The sequence below is a fragment of the Sus scrofa genome, chromosome 4, assembly GCF_054392235.1.
Source record: "Sus scrofa isolate SSC_HxYL_T2T_F1_AM1 chromosome 4, Sscrofa_HxYL_maternal_Yorkshire_Landrace_v2.0, whole genome shotgun sequence".
NCBI classification, from domain to species: Eukaryota; Metazoa; Chordata; class Mammalia; order Artiodactyla; family Suidae; genus Sus; species Sus scrofa.
Genome location: NC_139386.1, coordinates 123,828,654 through 123,850,231, shown reverse-complemented (window position 1 = coordinate 123,850,231; position 21,578 = coordinate 123,828,654). Strand labels below are relative to the sequence as shown.

Here is a 21,578-nt window from a genome sequence, read left to right as displayed (position 1 = left end):
TAAGCCTATATATTACGGAGGAGGAAACTGAATGACCCAAGAACTCAGCCAGTTCCTAGGAGAACTAGGACGAAAGGCTCACCCAACCCTCCCTCAGTCTCACAACACCACTGCAGCCTTTCCTTCTTGGAGTTCGCATAGGATCAAAATGAAACTGCTTACTGAGTCACACAACTTCAGATAATCACTATCCTTTCGCATGACCTATATTCTATGTCATCGTGGTCACATAAAATCATCTCTACTCCCTACAAATGTCCTCATGGTCTCACCTTCAACGTTCACACATGCCATTCACTTCTCATCAGAATGCTTTCCCGCACTATTTCTTTGTAGGAACAAGTCCTCCTTGGAGCTCAAACTTTTCTCACCTTGGCGTCTTCCTTAGCTAACCTAATTCCTTTATTGAAGTTTTACCCATTTGCCGGGAGCCACTCTCTGGCCACAGGGCCCTTCTCACGTTCTAAGAGCAATTAAGGTCATTTACTCTAAACAGGGTGAGGTGAAACAACTTTTCTGTAACAGAAAATTCATTCAGTTGCCTTTACTTGCCTCTGATTCACTAAAGCAGATCTTTCAAATTACCAATAATTTCTAGGGAATCAGCATTTTGTTTATTTTTAACTCAGTTGGATGGGGCTCATCTTTTCTTTTTTCTTTATTACAGTTTTAGGGTTCTATCCTTCTACTCAGAGGTATGAAAAATATTCCTCCCCAGTTGTCTTTAAAGGAAACTTGTGGGGATAAGAAGAAAGCCAGAGAAGAGGGGCTATCAGAATATAAGGTTCTGGTTAGAGGTGACATCAGTCTCATGACAGGATAAGATGCCCCTCATTTTTTGCTCCCCACCTCAACAACGAAAATTCAGTATCCATTCACAGACAAAAGTGGGATCTAGCACCCTATGCCAAGGGACCTGGGAGAAATCTTGCTCACCTGTGCACCAGGTACTAGGCAGATAGACTTCAGTCCCAGCCGAGGACCTTGCAGTGGCCCATGAACCTGCTGCAGCTTCTCTTGACCTGCAGTCCAGGAGCCCCTGGACAGTACTGACTTGGACAACCACTCATGGATGAGACAGCATTTACGAAAGCACAGGTTTCCAGAGGAGAATTTCCAGCACTCTGTTGGGGAAAGAAAAAAAGTTTGGACCCATTGGCATAGGTAAGGAATGTAGTTTGACTGTCTCCCAAGGTGGTACAGCTTAGGGCCAAGAAAGAGCTTCCTCAGCCTCTGATTTATCCTGAAAAGGGAAAGGAGAGCAGGTGAGTAAGCACTCAACTTCCTCAGCTAAGTGGGAAGCTACTAAGAGAGTTCATGTCTCTCTTGCCCTGTCTCGGATCCTGAGCTCCATGACTGGGGGACAGAAAGTCTGGGAGGGCAACAGGTAGGAATCTCAGAGAGACTTCAGCTACAGAGACTGAAAATGGGAAGCTCCTGGCAAGTTTCGAGCATAGAAATGACATGACTGCTAAGAAGAAACTGATGGTGGGCAACATTGCTAAGAAGAAACTGATGGTGGGCAAGAGAACAAGAAGAGAGAAGAGTTAGGAAGCCGTTGAGATAATCCCCAGGCAATAGCTCTTTGTGGCTTGGTTGATGATGACAGCAGCGTGCTACCGAGAAATGGTAAGATTCTGGATATTCTCTGAAGGCAGTGCTAAGAGGCAAGGCTAAATGACTATATAAAGCATGTAAGAGAAAAACAGCTTCAAGAAGACTCCAAGGTATGACAGAGGTATCACTGGCTGAGGTCAGGAAGACTATAAAAGAAGTCTTGGGGCAACAACCAGGCCCTCAGCTTTGGATGTGTTACATTTAAAATGACTATCAGATCTTTAAGTTGAAATGTCAAGTAGGAAGTTAGAAATGAGTCTGGATTTAGAGGAAATATTCAGGTTATAGTTATAAATTGTTTAGTCATCAGTATAGAGATTGTTTTTAAATCATCAGACTTGTTAAGACCATGAGCAGAGAGAAAAGAAAGTTCAAGTGTAAGCTCTAGAGCACTTCTGTGTTAAGTGTTTGGTAAGATGAGGCAGAAGCAGCAAAAGAAGCTAAAAATAAGGGGCCATCGAGATAAGAGAAAAACCAGAAGTGGGCGGTGTCCTAGAGGACGAGAGAAAGAAGAGCTTCAAGAAGAGGGGAGTGATCAGTGCTACCAGTGCTGCAGATACATTAATGAGTCCTGAAACGTGCCCACTGGATTTAGATACCTAGAAATCACTGACAGAGGTTGAGTGGAATGACTGAGGCTAACACCTAATTGGAGTGGATTCAAGAGAGACTGGAAGGAGAACAATTGAAGACATAAAATATAGAATAATAATCCAAAGAACTTTTCTCCAAAGGAAAGTGGAGGAATGCGACAGTCATCTGAGAGTGAATGGGGTCAGGACAAGGTTTTTCATAATCTAAAGAATTAAGCGCATGAATATTGGTGAAAGGGGTTGCTTTAAATGTGCAGAGAAATTAAAATTTCCCTTGAAAATTGAGGTACTTTTTATCTGACTCGTCTTGAATAGCTATGTTTGAAATTGGCATATACTTTGTTAAAAGGAGACAAAGTTGTGGAGTTACACAGTTCAGTTTAAGAATGTAGGGTAATGTTAATATAATTCTAATTGAATGCAGCGCTTAAATATTTCCTTTAATTTCTTAATTTGAAGGTAAAGAAATGACTCTTTATTCCTTTGATTATTACAGATTACTGGTCTTTTTAACTCTTAGTCTAGAGTAGGTCTAAACACCACAGAACTGGGACGATGGGAAGAGGATGAAACTGCCGGAGGCCAGCTCCGGCGGCCAGGGAGCGAACGCTTTTTCCGGATAGGAGAGGGATGCGGCGTCAGCGAATGTACAATTACGGAGACAGCCTCTTTGTCCCTTCTTTCAGGGCGCTGGACTGCTCAAATTTTATTGGCATAAGAGGTTGATTATATAGACAGCTTTTTGCTACAAATTACATCACAGTGTTAAAAGTACATTGGTTAACTATTACATGGTATAGCAGCTATGCATCGTGTTTTAAGATCTTTGTTTTAACTAAACTTAGTGGGTACAATTTAGGGGCAGTTAGGTACAATACATCATGTTTTAAGATCTCTGTCTTAACTAAACTTAGTGAGTACAATTTAGGGGCAACTAGGTACAATACATCATGTGGAAAGGAGGAGACTCAGTACAAATCATCCCATGGCCAGCCAGTCTTTACAGTTTGAAGAGTTCAGAGACACGAGAATTTGGCATTCACAAATCTTGTTTTTAGACTGGGGCTTATCTTTAAAGCGTTATGGCAGGGAGACAGTGTAAGAAAACATAAACCAACTTAACTAGATATCACTTAAAAGCTTCTATAACTCATAGCTAGGTGTTTTTTGGTCAAGAATAATATATGTCTAACTTCTATGAACCTCATTAAAATCCTAACGCTAAAGTTTACTATATAACTAATTAATAGATAAACACTATGTTTTAACTAAGTTGGATTTAAATAGGGGAAAGTCCTTCAGGATGAAATTCTTATTATATTATTGTTGTAACTTTTTTAAATCACAAATCACCACAGGAAAATAAGAATGGGAAATAAGAATAATTAGTAAATAATCAGGAAAGACTGAGGAAAACTGAATAGCAAGTGAATAACAGAAAAGACTAAGTTATCCATGGGACAAGCCCCACTCAGCAACACAAAATGGGAATTATTTCCTGGGAAATTTAGTTTTCCACCTATGTCAACAGGCGAGCCTTATTGTCTTCTGGGGCCTGTCCTCGGAATTGTGCCCTACAGGCCGGCATCCCCTTGTTTAGGAACCTGCCCTCGGAATGGTACCCTTCAGACAGGCCCCTTTTCCTGATTAGGAGCTTGTCCTCGGAACTGTACCGTTCAGGCGAGCTCCCTTCCTCAGCTTCTTGTATTTTCTCGGCTCCCGGCATGTAACATTAATAAAACTCACAGTATGAACACATGCACTGAAAGTGTTGCTGTAAAATTTACTGAGACATATTAATTAGTAACTTCCATATTTTTCATGTTAACTTTTATGAGGAAATGATTCTATGCCCATATCAAAAACGACTATGAATTTAATTATACTGAGCTATATATTAAGGTGAGAAAAAAATTGCATGCAAAATCGCTTATCAAGTGAGATTCTCAGTTCGGTTTTTTTTTTTTGTTTTTTTTTTTTGCCTTTTTGTCTTTTGAGGGCCACACCCACAGCATATGGAGGTTCCCAGACTAGGATTCTAATTGGAGCTACAGCTGCCAGCCTATACCACAGCCACAGCAATGCCAGATCCAAGCTGCATCTGCAACCTACACCACAACTTATGGCAACACTGGATCCTTAACCCACTGAGCGAGGCCAGGGATCCTGCAACTTCATGGTTCCTAGTCAGATTCATTTCTGCTGCGCCACAATGGGAACTCCTCAGTTCTGAATTTGATTGACTTCTCTGATAGTTCCTTGAAAATGTGCAAGGGAATGTGGCATGTGACAGATACCAACGGCAGTTTACCAAAATCATTCTCACTTTTTCTTTTAGTGCCAGAAGCCTCCAAATTTAGCTGAGCACGCAGCAGCTCAAAATGTGGACATTTCGCGTTCTTCGTGCACCTAGGTGTGTTCAGTGACTGGGAGCTGGTCTTCGTGAAAGGTGTAAAAGGCATCTTCCAGGAAATGTTCTTGAAGAAAGGGTGCTTGCCTCATTTGTCCCTTTCTACTTTCCGACTGAAATGTAACCCTATTGGACCATCCAGTAAACAGGAGAATGGTGACCATGCCCAAGAAAGGTAGCAAGGAGTCAGAAGCCTAGGTTTTTTCTGGAACCCTATGGAATGCCATTCAGTCCTATGCTGTCTCTTCCAAATTTCTCAAAGGCAAGAAAGAAAGATCTATATTGCTCAAGCTGCTATCAGCTGACGCTGCTCTCTTGCCCATGTCACATGGGATAATATACACAGGCCCAGAAAGTAATAGCTTTGAAAGGTCTGAAGTAACATTAGGGGATAGATTCCCAGGAATAATATTTGAGAGATTTTTGAGAAAGAGAGGCGATGCCTGCACCTCTCAGTATATAGAGTAATTGTCTGAAAGCATCTCTTTATCTCTGGTTTTATGTAAAATGTTTATTTTTTTAAAACAATGACTAGAAAGGCATCTGCACTATCTTAAGGCCTGTTCTTGACCATCCTTCTCCAAATAATAACAAGTGTTTTATAAATATCCTTGTACCCTGGATGCGAAACATGACACTGTTCCTTATTAATGGAGTTCAAATGCCCAAACAAAAGTGAAACCATGAATTCTGGTTGAAAAAGTGGATACTTGCCTGTAGTGATAACTATTTTGAAAGAAATTTATTCACAGGATATTAGAGGATATTATCAGACCACCCTAAAAAGAAAGAGGGAGATAATAACTATTACAAATAAAACATTTTTTATAAAGGAGACAGAAGATAGGCAATCTGACCAAAGAAGGAAACTGATAGTGAGGTTCAGCCAAGAAAAGCTGCTTTGTCATGCAATACATTTTTGAATCACATGAATAAAAAGGGACACCAAATCAAGATTTTTCTATAACTTCCAAAGCCAATGTTTTTATCTTTTGTTTTTTGTTTTTATTCAAAAGTAAAGATGGTTCTCTTTTGGTCGTGAGCATTGTGGTGGAATAGTGTTAATTCTGGCATCTTTGTGTGAGCTTGAAAACATAAAAGGAAATAGGATAATTGTCCACATTTGACTCTATTAGGCTTGACACTAAAAATAGCGCAGGATATGTTTCAGGGTCCCTGGTCATCAAGATGCTTAGCCCTCAAGATTAGGAAGAGGACTATGTCTCTACCTACCTCATTAACTTCTGTTCTCAGAAAGACAGGGAATTTTCAAACATTAAACCATCAGCTAGCATGACAAGGAAGATGGAATAAATACATTCTTGAAGAGAAGGGAGAATATTTGGTAAATGGAGGTGGTTTAGAGGTCCTAAAAAGGAGAATGACAATTTTTTTAATGTCTTCACAAGGAGGAGCAATGAGGTTATAAAGCAAGAGGGAAGCAAAGACATTCTTCTACCTGGGTTGAAATGAAGAAGCCAAGGCAAAACCAACATGACTATCAACCAAAGAGACTGAGCATGTAGCAGAAGTGCCCGCAGGAGTGATGAGGCAAGGGATGGGGCATATAACCAAATATCTGCTTCTGCATTTCAGGCACAGATCACCAGAATTTGGTTTTTACCTCCATCAGTTAGAAAAGAAATGCATAAGTATATACTAAGTGAGGAGACTACCTCAGGGACAGAATCAATACAATTAAACACAATTTATTATCAAATATTATTGGACACGGTAGAATGAGTAGCTCTCCTACTGGAAGATGACTGTTGGTAGGAAGATGCTAGGACAGAAACATGCAAATGCTCTAAGGAATATGCTCAGACAGTAACAACAAAGACACTAGAACACACACCCAGCTCAACTTCTGACTAGGTTAACTCAATCCCCATGCAAAAGGTTTAGCAAGGTAAAAGGTGTAATAATTTCCAGGTTCCTGTTTCCCGTTTCCATTGACTTCAGTCTCTATAGTCCTACATAAGATTAGCACCATTTATGCAAAGCCTTTAAGATACATGAAGAAGTAATTTAAAAAAAAACACTGTCAAAAGACAACGCGATCAATAAAACCAGATTCAGATATGACCCAGATGTCTAAGTATTAGACAGGAAATTAAAAAGACAACTATGTTCAAAATGCACAAGGCTCTAATGGGGAAAGTTAGACAGCATATATGAACACAAGGAAATTTCAGTGGCAAGACAAACTGTAAAAAAAAAATTTTAAAGGAAATGCTGTAAGTAGCAGATGAGGAAGTCCATCAGCAGGTTCACTGGTAGATTTAAAACAGCTAGGAAAAAAAGTAAATTATAAAAGAGGTCAATGAATTTTGGTTGAAAAAGTGGGTACTTACCTGTGGTGATAACTATTTTGAAAGAAATTTATTCACAGGATATGAGAGGATATTATCAGGGTGATGGTGGCCTCATAGAATGAGTTTGGGAGTGTTCCTTCCTCTGTGATTTCTGGAATAGTTTCAGAAGGAGAGGTGTTAGCTCTTCTCTAAATGTTTGATAGCATTCACCTGTGAAGCCATCTGGCCCTGGACTTTTGTTTGTTGGAAGTTTTTTAGTCACAGTTTCAATTTCAGTACTTGTGATTGGTCCATTCATCTTTTCTACTTCATCTTGGTTTGGTCTTGGAAGATTGTACTTTTCTAAGAATTTGTCCATTTCTTCTAGGTTGTCCATTTTATTGGCGTATAGTTGCATACAGTAGTCTCCTATGATCCTTTGTATTTCTGTGATGTCCGTTGTTATTTCTCCTCTTTCATTTCTAATTTTATTGATTTGAATCCTCTCTCTTTTTTTCTTAGTAAGTCTGGCTAGGGGTTTATCAATTTTGTTGATCTTTTCAAAGAAACAGCTTTTCGTTTCATTGATCTTTTCTATGGTTTTCTTTGTTTCTATTTCATTGATTTTTGCTCTGATCTGTATGATTTCTTTCCTTCTACTAACTTTGGGTCTTGTCTGTTCTTCTCTCTTGAGCTGCTTTAGATGTGAAGTTAGCTTGTTTATTTGAGCTTTTTCTTGTTTCCTGAGGTGGGCTTGTATTGCTATATACATTCCTCATAGAACGGCTTTTGCTGCATCCCGTAGGTTTTGGAGTGTCATATCTTTGTTGTCATTTGCCTCTAGGTATTTTTTAATTTCCTCTTTGATTTCTTCAGTGATCCATTGGGTGTTTAGTAGCATGTTGTTTAGTCTCCACATGTTTGTGTTTTTTGCAGATTTCTTCTTGGTGTTGATTTCCAGTCATGTGGCTTTGTGGCCAAAAAAGATGCTTGATATGATTTCAATTTTCTTAAAGTTACTGAGGTTGAATTTGTAGCCCAGGATGTGATCAATCTTAGAGAATGTTCCATGTGCACTTGAGAAGAATGTATATTCTGTTGCTTTTGGATGGAATGTCCTATAAATATCTATTAAGTCCATCTGGTCTAATGCTTCATTCAGGGCCTGTGTTTCCTTATTGGTTTTCTGTCTGGATGATCTGTCCATTGCTGTAAGTGGGGTGTTAAAGTCCCCTGCTATTATTGTGTTATTGTCAATTTGTCCTTTTAAGGTTGTTAGCAGTTGCCTTATATATTGTGGTGAACCTATGTTGGGTGTGTAGATGCTTAAAATTGTTATATCTTCTCAGCAGGTTAGGGCTGAAGAATGGGTGCTGTGAAACTTTAGGAAAAAGTTAACATAAAACAAGACATAGAGACATTTATCTTAATTAAAGGTGGGAACCAGGAGACTCAAGGTCTCAGGGACCAAGAGCGCCAACTCCAGAAACCGCACTGCTTTTACTGTGCTCTTTAGGATTACATCAAGTGAGGAGGGAGTTGTAGGTGCAGGATACAGTTTTTTTTTTAATTATTTTAAAGGTCACATAGCCGGTAGCTGATTATGCTTTTATTCTGACCTTTAGGCATTTAATAATCATTAGCATTAAGGAAGATTTGCATCAGCTATCTACACATAGAATTCTAGAGAATCACCATTGTGCTTCTGCAGATGGCATGCCTATGCGCAGCAACCCAGCATGCCTAGGTTTGCACCTTGGTTCTCCTTGCTAATGTATATCCTGCTAACGACCCTTCATAAACCCCTTGGGGCCATGAGGCTCATTTTCCTCTTATTCTTTAGAGGACATATCATGCTTTGCAAATGGCGTGCCTATCTGCACAGGTCTGGCATGCCTAGACCAACACATTATGTCCTCATTCAGCTGACCACATGAATAACTTATGCCTTTAGGTCTTTGTTCTTAAGCTTAAGTCATTTACCAGCACTGTGACTGTTTTTCAAGCAGGAATATGGGGTAAAGTAAAGCAGGACAAAATGGAGTTTTCAGCATAGAAAATAGAAGTGAAGAGGCTAAGAAAATAATGTAGAAACATGTCTCGTGACTGTTTCTTCTTGGACTGATCCTTTGATCATTATGTAGTGACCTTGTCCCTTAAAATATCCTTCATTTTAAAGTCTATTTTGTCTGATATAGGCATTGCTATTCCAACTTTCTTTTAATTCCCATTTGCATGGAATATTTTCTTTCATCCTCTCACTTTCAATTTCTATGTGTTCCTAGAAGTGAAGTGGGTCTCTTAAAGACAGCTTATATATAGTTCTTATTTCTGTATATGTTCAGCCAGTCTATGTCTTTTGGTTGTAGCACTTAGTCCATTAACATTTAAGGTAATTATTAATATGTATGTTCTTATTGCCATTTTATTAATTGCTTTGGATTTGTTTTTATTGCCTTTTTTATTCCCTTCTTTTCTTGCTCTCTCCTCTTGTGGTTTGATGACTATCTTTAGTGTTGTATTTGAGTTGATTTTTCTTGTTTGTGTATCAATTGTAGATTTTTGGTTTGCAGTTATTCTGAAGTTTGATACGAGTCTATATAGACAAGAGATTGTTTTAAGTTGTTGGTCTCTTAATTGCAAGTGCATCTCCAGTGTCCTGCATTTGTACCCTCCTCTTTTCATGATTTCTGATTTTGCTGACATAATTGTTCGTGGATGATTTTGTACCAAACCCACAGAGATACCACAAAAAAAGAAAACTACAGGCCAATTTCACTGATGAAGATCAATGCAAAAATCCTCAACAAAATACTAGCAAACTGAACCCAACAATTCATTAAAAGGATTGTACATCATGACCAAGTGGGATTTATCCCAGGGATGCAAGTGTTCTTCAATATCCATAAATCCATCAGTGTGATACAACACATTAACAAACTGAAGAATAAAAACCATATGATCCTCTGGTAGATACAGAAAAAGCCTTTGACAAAATCTAACACCCATTTCTGATAAAAACCCTTCAGAAAATGGGCATAGAGGGAATCTACCTCAATGTAATAAAGGCCATATATGACACACAGCTAACATCATTCTCAGTGATGAAAAGCTGAAAGAATTCCCACTGAGATCAGGAACAAAACAAGGATGTCCCCTCTCACCACTACTCTTCAACATCGTTTTAGAAGTCCTAGCCACAGCAATCAGAGAAGTAAAAGAAATAAAAGGAATCCAAATTGGAAAGGAAGAAGTAAAACTATCCCTATTTGCAGATGACATGATACTATACCTAGAGAACCCTAAAGACTCTACCAGAAAACTGTTGGAGCTCATCCATCAATTTGGCAGATGACATGATACTATACCTAGAGAACCCTAAAGACTCTACCAGAAAACTGTTGGAGCTCATCCATCAATTTGGCAAAGTCGCAGGATACAAAATTAATACACAGAAATCGGTGGCATTTCTATATACCAACAATGAAAGATCAGAAAATTAGGGAAGCAATCCCACTTACTATCACATCCAAAGAATAAAATATCCAGGAGTAAACCTACCTAAAGAGACAAAAGACCTGTACTCTGAAAACTATAAGATGCTGATGAAAGAAATCAAAGATGATGCAAATAGATGGAAAGACATACCATGCTCTTGGGCTGGAAGAGTCAATATTATCAAAATGACTATACTACCCAAGGCAATCTACAGATTCAATGCAATCCCTATCAAATTACCAAGGACATTTTTCACAGAACTCAAACAAAATATTCTAAAGTGTGTTTGGAAGCACAAAAGACCCAGAGTAGCCAAAGCCATCCTGAGAAAGAAAAATGGAGCTGGAGGAATCAGGCTCCCTGACTTAAGACTATACTACAAAGCAACAGTCATCAAAACCACATGGTACTGGCACAAAGACAGAAATACAGATCTATACTGGAACAGAAGAGGAAGCCCAGAATTCAACCCATGCACCTACAGCCAACTAATCTATGACAAAGGAGGCAAGAATATACAATGGAGAAAAGACAGCCTGTTCACTAAGTGGTGCTGGGAAAACTGGACAGCCACATGGAAAAGAATGAAATTAGAACACTCTCTAAAACCATACACAAAAATAAACTCAAAATGGATCAAAGACCTAGATATAAGACCAGATACTATGAAACTCTTAGCATAAAACATAGGCCAAACACTCTCCAACATAAACGACAGCAACATATTCTCAGATACCACCTCTTAGAGTAATGACAGTGAAAACAAAAATAAACTAATGGACCTAATTAAACTTAAAAGTTTCTGCACAGCAAAGGAAACCCTAAACAAAACAAAAAGACAACCCACATAATGGGAGAAAATCCTTGCAAATGAATTGACTGACAAGGAATTAATCTCCAATATTTATAAACACCTTCTGTAGCTCAATACCAAAAAAACAACAACCCCATCAAAAAAAATGGGCAGAAGATCTAAACAAACATTTCTCCAAAGAAGACATACAGATGGCAAAAAAAAAAAAAACACACATGAAAAGATGTTCAGCATCACTCATTATTAGAGAAATGCAAATCAAAACCACTATGAGGTACCACCTCACACCAGGCAGAATGGCCATCATCAGAAAATCTACAAACAATAAGTGCTAGAGAGGGTGTGGAGAAAAAGGAACCCTAGTACACTGTTGGTGGGATTGTAAATTGGTGCAACCACTGTGGAAAGCAGTATGGAGGTTCCTCAGAAAACTAAAAATAGAACTACCATTTGATCCAGAAATCCCACTCCTGGGCATCTATCCAGAGAAAACCACGACTCTTGAAGACACATGTACTCCAATGTTCATTGCAGCACTATTTTCAGTAGCCAAGACATTGAAACAACCTAAATGCCCATTGACAAAGGAGTGGATCCAGAAGATGTGGTACATATATACAATGGAATATTACTCAGCCATTAAAAGGAATGAAATAACAGCATTTTTAGCTACATGGATGGACCTAGGAATTACCATGCTAAGTGAAGTCAGTCAGACAATGAGACATCAACATCAAATGCTATCACTGACATGTGGAACCTGAAAAAAGGACAGAATGAGCTTCTTTGCAGGACAGACACTGACTCACAGTCTTTGAAAAACTTACAGTTTCCAAAGGAGACATTTTGGGGGGTGGGGGATGCACTGGGGGTGTGGGATGGAAATCCTATAAAATTGGATTGTGATGATCATTGTACAACTATAAATGTAATAAATTCATTGAGTAATTTAAAAAATAAAAATTAAAAATAAATACATAAATAAATAAATAGAAGTGGTCATTGGACCTGCTGTATAGCACAGGGAACTCTATCCAATATTCTGTGATAATCTTTATGGGAAAAGAATCTGAAAAACAATGGAAGTGTGTATATGTATAACTAAATTGCTTTGTTGTAAAGCAGAAATTATCACAACATTGTAAATCAACTATATTTCTGCAAAACTTTAAAAAATGAAAAAAAAAAAAAGAGGTCAATAGAAATCAGCCAAATTTTCACAGAAAGAGAAGAGGTGATTTTTTTTTCCCAAGGGAGTTACAAAGAAAATTAAAGAAGATTTTAAAGTGAATGAAAATGAAAACACAGCATACCAAAATCTGTGAGGTGAAAAGAAGTAGTTCTCAAGGGAAATTCATAGCACTAAACGCTCATATTCGAAAAAGAGGAAAAATTTCAAATCAATGATCCAAGCCTCCAATTTAAGAAAACTAGGGGGAAAAAAAGGAGAATAAAATAATCACAAACCAAGAATAAGGAAGGAAATAATAAAAAGATCAGAAGTAAAAGGAATTGAGAACAACAAAAGTAATAAATGAAACCAGAAACAGCAGGATTCAACAGCCCACAGCTCCTCCTGACTTTTGCCGGTTTGGTCAGACAGTACCTCTAGTGAGACACTTCCTCATGAATAACTTTCCCTGGAACCCTAGATCCAGATTTCCAGCAAGTTCCACCTGTGCAGCACCCCCAGGGAGTTCTCTGCCATCTAGTGACCTAAGGAAGTGTGTACCTCAGCCCTACAGGTAATGACTACTCCTTGCATGTGCTATTCTTACATTTTTTAGAATCCTCTTTTATTATCTAATCTCTCATTACTCAAAACCCCTGCTATAGTAAACAATTCTTCAACTCTCTCTATTCAAATGACTAATTGTCTGATTTCTGTTTCCTGATTGGACACAGACTGATGCAATCACATCATTTTTCCTCCAAGCCAGTGGTTTGAATAGCATAACAGCAGGCTTTAGAATACCTTCCCTCTAAAGATCTTCAAACTATTTCATTGCAGAGCCTACACTCAACCACAAGCTAAAAAAGGAGGGGAGGGAGTATTTTCTTTTTCTCGTCACATAGGAAATTGCCAACAGGGCACCTGTATGTAACATGTGAGTCAGATATGCGAAGAAGCTTGCAATTTTCCTTCTGTGCCCCTGAATAGAAGGCACGATAGACAGAGCACTTGTGCCTCCCACAGTTCTTCACTCAGTCCCTCCCTGGGGACCACCCAGGCTGGAAGAAAGAATTGCTCAATATATGAATAAAGCTTTCCATCGATGGGAAAGCCCAGCAGGAGAGAGAAATTCCTGTTTCTCTTTTCACATGCCACCTAAGACTTCATTACAAGACTACAGTTCTTTCCAAACTTTTAAAAAATCAAAGTGAAATGCTATGCATAGCCTTCCAAAATCCCGTGTGATTTTTTTATATGCCTATTTGATTATCATATACGTTTCTACTTGGAGTTATTCCTTCTATATCCCTAACTGGTGAAAGTTAGAAGATAGACCAGAGTCTACAATAACAGTGAGAATAGGAGAGAGAGGAAAAGAATTTGTTTTTCATATGTTAATGCATTCAAATTTGACACGTTTGAAAAATTCTGACTGGCCAATCAACAGATTTGGAAAAAAAAAATGGCAGAATCAGAAAACTATAGACTATGGATAAGAAGGAGAATCAGAATTCCTTTATTCACATCATTCCCTGATATTAGAACACCCTGCAGAATTCCCATTCCTGTGACTGTCTCACCCCATGGAAAACTCAGTATTAACACTACAGTCCATTCTATATATAGACAACTGATTGTTAGAAAGTGCTGTCTATTTTGAACTGAAGTCTGTTACCATCGTTCCTGGTTAGATGCCTTGGGTTTCCTTGTAAGCCTCAGTCCTTTTTTATACAGCAGCCTTAAAATAGCTAAAGGCATCTCCGCTGTTCTCCCTTACGACACTGTCTGTGTACCTTTGGTAATGATGAACTTTGGCTCACTCCCAGAACAAGGCTCCTGGAACAACTAAGATAGTAATTCTCATCAACGATGCGATGAGACAAAGTTCTCCTCATTCTACTTGCACAAGCAATGAGACACGGAATGCACAGGTCCAATTTCACTAGAGTCTGGGGGGGGAATAAAACCAAGCCACATTTCCAAAATTCCTCCTCAGAGGAAGATGAGGAGCAGAAGCCACTTCAGGCTGGAAATGCTTCCTTCTATCTAGAATACCTTTTAGGGCCCCAGAAACTCTGAGACCCCTGTACTTCTGGAGACTGAGCCTCTGATCCCAGGATCTGGCTGAGTTTTTCTCAAAGGACCTCTGAGTATACAGCTAACTCGTGGAATACGAGAATGTGAAGAAAGATATTTTACACTGACATTTTAACATTTCCTCTAATGGTCTTCTCAATTCATTTTAGGTAGTCTGTTAGCTGATAGGTCCTCCTAAAAAGGTATTTCTCTATTGGGATACCAAAGTAAATGTTGACAGTATACTGTTTGCAGAAGTTGGTTAGGATGTAGTGCTAGGTTAAGGACTGAGTTCAAAGACCCAGTATTTTTCATGCAATCAATAATGGGAGTGGACATCACATGCTAAAACTTGCGTTACATTTTGCACTAGTAAAGAAGAGATAAAAGGGTTCCAGATCTCAGAAAATGACTGAAAAATCACATCAATGGAATCTGCGTTCAGAGCTCATACCTGAGACTTTTCAGACTAATCTCAGTTGTAAGACATAGACCCCAATCCCTCACCCCCAACCCCACAATGCAATCATATTTCTTCTTTCTTAAATGTCCGATGTTGATTGATATTATATGATATACACTATTTTAGGTAACATACATATGTCTCAGAGGAACTTTAAAATAAAAGATATTCACCAGTTATGTTTATGCTGTGAAATAGGACAGCAGGGAACTCTAAGCACAATTGTGAGTACCAAGTGTACCGATGATAGCAAACCCCAAAGCTGGTCAAGATTATGGGAAAAAGAACCAGTGCCATGAATGAGCTCCTCCTTTACATTGGGAGGGAAGGGAAATATATTTCAACACAAGATAGCAGATGCTAAATGCCAAAATAGAACTATCTATGTACACAAAAGGGAGAGGAATCCAGCAGATGGGGAAGGCTTCCCAGAAAATGAACCCCTTATCCTGAGCCCATGAAGTAAGATCTGGATAAATGAAAGGGAGAGAGCAGGGCATTTCAGATGGTGGAAACTATATTATCAAAATGGGGAGGCAGAAATGTGCAGAGTATTTCCATTAAACAGTTAGCCCAGTTGGACTGGAAAGAAGGATTCAATGAGAGATAAGCATGGAAGGCAAACAGGTTAGAGGCCAGAGGGTAAAGGGTCTGAAAATGCTTAATTGAAAATGAAAACTTCAACTTGTTAGGAACAGAGGAGTTTCCAAGAAGAATACTTTATCACTGGCATGATTTAGACTTGCTGGTGCATAATGATTTTTTAAAAGGTTAGTAGATGCAAACCGTTACATTTAGAATGGATAAGCACGGAGTTCCCGTCCTGGCGCAGTTGTTGACGAATCTGACTAGGAACCATGAGGCTGGGGGTTCGGTCCCTGCCCTTGCTCAGTGGGTTAAGGATCCAGCGTTGCCGTGAGCTGTGGTGTAGGTCGCAGACGCGGCTCGGATCCCGCGTTGTTGTGGCTCTGGCGTAGGCCGGTGGCTACAGCTCCGATTCGACCCCTAGCCTGAGAACCTCCATATGCTGTGGGAGCGGCCCAAGAAATGGCAAAAAGACAAAAAAAAAAAAAAAAAGAATGGATAAGCAATGAGCACAGGGAACTCTGTCCAATATCTTAGGATAGAACATGATGGAGGACAGTATGAGAAAAAGAATGTATATATATGCATGACGGGGTCACTTTACTGTACTGGAGAAACTGGCACAACATTGTAAATAAACTATAATTTTTTTAAAAAGTAAACTGATTTTAGTTGGTATTATTATTGTTTTTCAACTCTCTATAGACACAGCATCTCCTTTCTGCCTTCATCCAGTTGACTGCTCCCGCCTCCCCCATGGTACCCCACTGGTTTAGAATAAGTTATAGAAATGTCCTGTGAGCTATCGTGCTCATGTTTGATATAATGCATTCTCTCTCTCTGTCTCTCTTTCTCTCTTCCTCCCTCCCTCCCTCTCTCTCTGTAAGTGATTAATATTTTCTAGGCATGGGCTTTTATATACATTATCTTCTTAATCTCAAAACAATCCTATAGCCATTATTGTCCCCACTTTATGAACTGAAGAAACAAGACTTAGAGAAGTTAATTGGCTTGCCGGAGTTTGCATTGCCATTGGGTCAAATTCAGGTATTTCTAGCACAGAAGTTCATGTCCTTAACCAGTTTCCTTATTTTAATTATCATCAATAATTAGCAGTTTTGCAACTATGTGCAACATATTCCTTTCATGTTTTACACCATTATTGGTCTTGAGTTTTTTCTTTCACATTCTCTGCTGCCACCATCTGGCCTCTTATAAAATTTTCAAGCTTTTCTTAAATCATTTGTAGTCTTATCAGAGTTTTGCATTTCCTTGAAAAAGAACTGAAATGTGTGTGGACTAGATTTATATTACTGAAAAATTCCTAATCTTATCAATAGACTCTACTTGTCTACAATGTGTTAGGGTCATAAAGAAATGAAAACGGAAATTCATTGGCTAATAAATTAGTACTAGCAAAAGAAATGTAGAGTAAATCAGCCACTATGCCAAATGCTGCTGAGGGATGTGTCAGTTCTGGCTTCAGAGAGCAAAGTGAGCTTGATGCATTTTTCCCTTGCTTGACTGTGGGAGCCCTGAATTAACAAGGGGAGGTAGGCAAATACGAGAAAATCAATAAGGCCATGAAAAAGAGGTTCAGAGGGCAGGGGAAGAATCAGCAGAGACTTAGCACTTGAGTTGTGGACTTCCAAAAGGCTGATAGCTGTAATCCTATGAAAAATAAAACCAGTTCACATTTGGTAGAATGGGAAAAACAATAAAAGCTTCGCCAATTCCTTACCATTATCCAGTCTCCTCTGCCAATCTCTAGCTTCTGCAAACCACAGACTGTATTTGAATCGGATTCTCCCTCACGTGGGAGGGAGGGCAGAGAAATAAACTGGAGTGTGATAAGGGGAGAGCACGCTGATGCTGATGCGGGTGTGTGGTAAGGGGAGAGCATGTGATGCGGGTGTGTGATAAGGGGAGAGCATGTTGATGCTGAAAGATGGAGAGATGGGGACTTTGCAGTCCTCTCTGATCTGGCCTCACAGTTCCCGACCTGTTAATGAGCAATGCAGTTGATTGATTTCTAAGTTTCTTCCCAGTTATTGAATTTCGATTCCCTTCTTTGGACATATAACCTCAGTACCCCATTGAGATATGGGAATATTGAGGATGAAAGAGGAGGCAGAGGGTGTTTAGTGCATCCCACTTTCCAGGCACCACACAAGGTTCTTCAAAAACTGCTTCATTTCGTTGTTAATCCTCAACAACCCTATGACGGAGAAATCATTACCCTTATTTTTACAATTGAGGAAACTAAATTTTATGAGCTCAGAGGTAAAATAAGCCGCCCCAAATCATGCAAGCTGGTGGCTAAGGGAATCAGGATTCCAAGTGAGCTTTATTTAAATGAATGAGTGAAGGAGGTCAAGAAAGGAGCATATTCTCTTTTTTAAGAAAATAGATATTTTCACTTGCTGTATATTTCATTTCTCACTGATCACTGGGACTTTTGTCCCACTTGAAGTCACATGTCAGTCAAATGCAAAAAAATGCATCTAACAGCATTTAACACACGCCCAATACTTACTATGTGTCAGGCGCTAAATACACTTACATTCTGAGGCATTGGGGGTTAGAACTGCACATGTGAATTTGGGAAGACGCAGGAGAAGAGATACAATTCAGCCCATAAAGAGTACTAAAAAAAGAACAACATTAGAACGGTTCAAAAATTATGTTCAGAGGTGGGTGCTTCTTAGGGATATAAAAACTAAGTGAATATTATCATTATATTAATTAAGTATAAAAATTGCCCTTTTATCATTTATCTCTGTAAAAAAATGAAAGATAATATGATTCATGAGCAAAATGAGATACATAAATTTAAAAATATTTATTATTAATTTTAGAGATATTAAATATTAATTTTGACAATGTTTACTCGGCTGCCTCATTCCCCCCCCAAAAAAAGCATAATGTCTGATTTTTCCAGAAATAAAAAAATGCTTCCTTCTGTGGTAATTCTCATCATAATTTAAAATCTGGAGTTTAAGCTTTGAAATAGAAAACATACTTGGATTCAGCCACTTAGAACTTTAATATTAGTTAGTTGGGATTATAAGAAAACTTATTTCAATACGAGCTGATTCTAAATATTTTTTCTTCTGTTAAACATATGTTTGATTGCTCCCATAGCAAGAATAAGATTTTTCAAGCAAGCAACAGTGTTACTATGTCTAAAATATCCTAGCCACAGACTGAGAAGATTCATGTTTCAATGTATTTAAATACCTAGAATGAATTTCTGTTCTTCAAAACAAATAGGAAAGCCTCAGTCAACAGTTTTTTAATTAATTAAATACTCATCCATGTCATTATCAAGTTCATACACTTAGTACAAATGAAACTGTACCAATATAACAGAAATTGCTGGTAGCAAGTAATTATGTCTTCTTTACTTACATTTTAAGTTTTCATGACTAACACTAAAAAGAACAATAAAAAGAGCCTCAAAAAGTAAATGGTACCCTAAGAATTGAAATAAAATAACAGAACTACTTTCTTATTCTAAAGATATACACAGGCCTAGCTGCAGGTTTTAGAGTTTGCTGGATTTCATTTCTTTATTTTTCTAAAATTTTCTAGAAAGTATAATTGATTTACAGTGTTCTATCAATTTCTGCTGTACAGCAAAGTGACCCAGTCATGCATATATATGCATTCTTTGTCTCATATTATCTTCCATCATGATCTATCAAAGTGATTGGATATAGTTTCCTGTGCTGTACAGCAGGACCTCATTGCTTATCCAATCTAAATGTAATAGTTTGCATCTCCTAACCCCAAACTCCCTGTCCACCCCTTCCCCTTGGCAACCACAATCTGTTCTCTATGTCTGTGAGTCTGTTTCTGTTCTGTAGATAGGCTTATCTGTGCCATATTTTAGATTCCACATGTAAGTGATATTACAGGAAACTGTAAAAATAATAAGCACCTGAATAAACTACGAGGTGACTGACTCACTTCTGGAGTCAACTCCAACCTCACCAAGAGAAGTAGCTGAATACCCAAGTGCAACCAATGAGAAGCAGAGGCGTCTTGGTCGTCTATAACGTTATGTCGAATCTCACGGAACTTAAAAGAAGAAGTTAAAGCCAAAATAAATTGTCTCTAAAAGAATATAAACACAAATCATTTTCTAGATGCCTACTGTGTGTGTGGTGGGCTCTGTTTGTCAGGCACTGCATACTAAGCCAATGTTTCCTAAAACAAAAGATCTTCCATCATCAGTCTAAGAATGGCCTCTGGAGAAAATCAGGAGAATCTAATTAGACAACATTTGAACCCACCATGATTAATAACTTGGTCTGCATCTCTGAGAAAAATTAACTATTGGTGCTTAAAGGTACTCTTTTTCAACATCCATAAGTCTTTTGAATTCGGAATTGAATAAATATTGTAAAGACAAACGACAGGGTCAGAAGGACGCATCCTCAATTATACCCTGATTCTTCCATAATGAACTAATTATAAGCTGCTACAATATTGTAAAAAGATTTTTAATTCCTTTTTAAAGATCAATTAATAGAGAAATAAATACAAGAAAAATTATAGTCAAGGGCAGATGAAAAGTATCATGTCTTAAAATACTAGAAACTGCCCACTATCACCCGTGCATTTACTAAATCACTGAATTACATAACATTATTTTTTGCCAAGCCTCAGTTACACAATGCAATGAATAAATTATTCAGATATTTTGCCCTACCTCTTTGCTTTTAATAACACTTCTTTGAGAGGATCTCATACTACAACTATTAAAATGGAAAATAAAATTTTAATACATGGAATGATATCAGTTGGCGATTTATTAACAAGCTGAAAAAATGATTGCTTTTACTAGAAACTGAACCTTGTATAAAGGCTTTAAGGTTTGAGACTGATTATTGATGAATGCCCATTATTCATGACACCACCAAAGTTAACACACATAATTCCCACCTTCCTCTGTTTCGAAAGTACTATTTTTCAACATCCATAAACGTCTTAGAAGATCTTCAGCACCACTCAAGTTTCCCTCTTGGGTCACACAAGATATTTATGTATTTAATCTTAAAATGCTTCTAAAATATTGTTTTTAAATTTATTTCTTAAAATTGGTACATAATATTCTATATGTTTCAGGTACACACCACTGTAATTTGACATCTGCATACGCTGGCCTTCCATTGTCACTAGACAATTGACCCCCTTCCCCCATTTTGCCCGAACCCCTTCCCCTCTGGTAACCACCAATCTGTCCTCTGTATTTATGAGTTTGTTTTGGTTTGGTTTGCTTTTTTTCTTTTTTGATTCCACGTATGAGTGAAATCATATGGTATTGGTCTCTGAATGAGTTTTTTTTAAAGTTCTGCAGAATGAATCATTACAGACAGTCTTTTTTGTTCAATGTAAAGGTTTTTGCATCCTTAGTCATGTTTCTCTTCAAATCATATAAATCTTTCACCTTTTAAAGATTTTTGCAAGAGAGGCAACCATTCCCACTCTCTTCAAAGTGAGCACTGGGTCCCCAGCTCTCACTTAGATGGAATGAGTTTAGAACTTCAGCCAGTGATATATTCTAATTTAGGGATTAACATAAACACACTGTCTTCTTGTTTTTCTGGCCCTTGGAGACATTTCTCTTTAGGGACAGAGTGCTTCAAACCCTGCCAGACCTGATCCATTTCTCCTACTTTATAAGAAAAATAAAATCAACCAAATTCTGCTTGATACTCCAGACTGTATGTTTTCATGAACAGTCGCTATACCAACATTTCTCAGATCTGCACAACACAATGCACCAACTTCCCAACACAATGGCCTCTTAATTTCATCTGGCTCTGACAGTAAAAAAATGATGAGCTCAGTGATGCTGAAACAATACTCTCAACCACCATAAAGAAAACTTCAGTGTCTATTCTGTCACTCACTGAGCTAGGTTCAAGACTAATGAATTTCTGGGAGTTCCTGCTGTGGCTCAGCGGGTAATGAACCCCACTAGTGTTGATGAGGATGCAGGCTGGATCCCTGGCCTCACTCAGTAGGTTAAGGATCCGGCGTTGC

The 21,578-nt window shown here is 38.3% G+C and overlaps 1 long non-coding RNA gene across 1 annotated transcript in view; it reads right to left on the bottom strand.

Moving 5' to 3' along the window:
• Window positions 1-21,578, bottom strand: part of LOC146404227 (uncharacterized) — a 335,728-nt gene that overhangs the window by 156,516 nt on the left and 157,634 nt on the right. The window contains exon 3 of the long non-coding RNA XR_014844672.1: window positions 937-1,124. This is a non-coding gene — a long non-coding RNA (uncharacterized LOC146404227). The remainder of the gene's footprint in view (window positions 1-936; window positions 1,125-21,578) is intronic.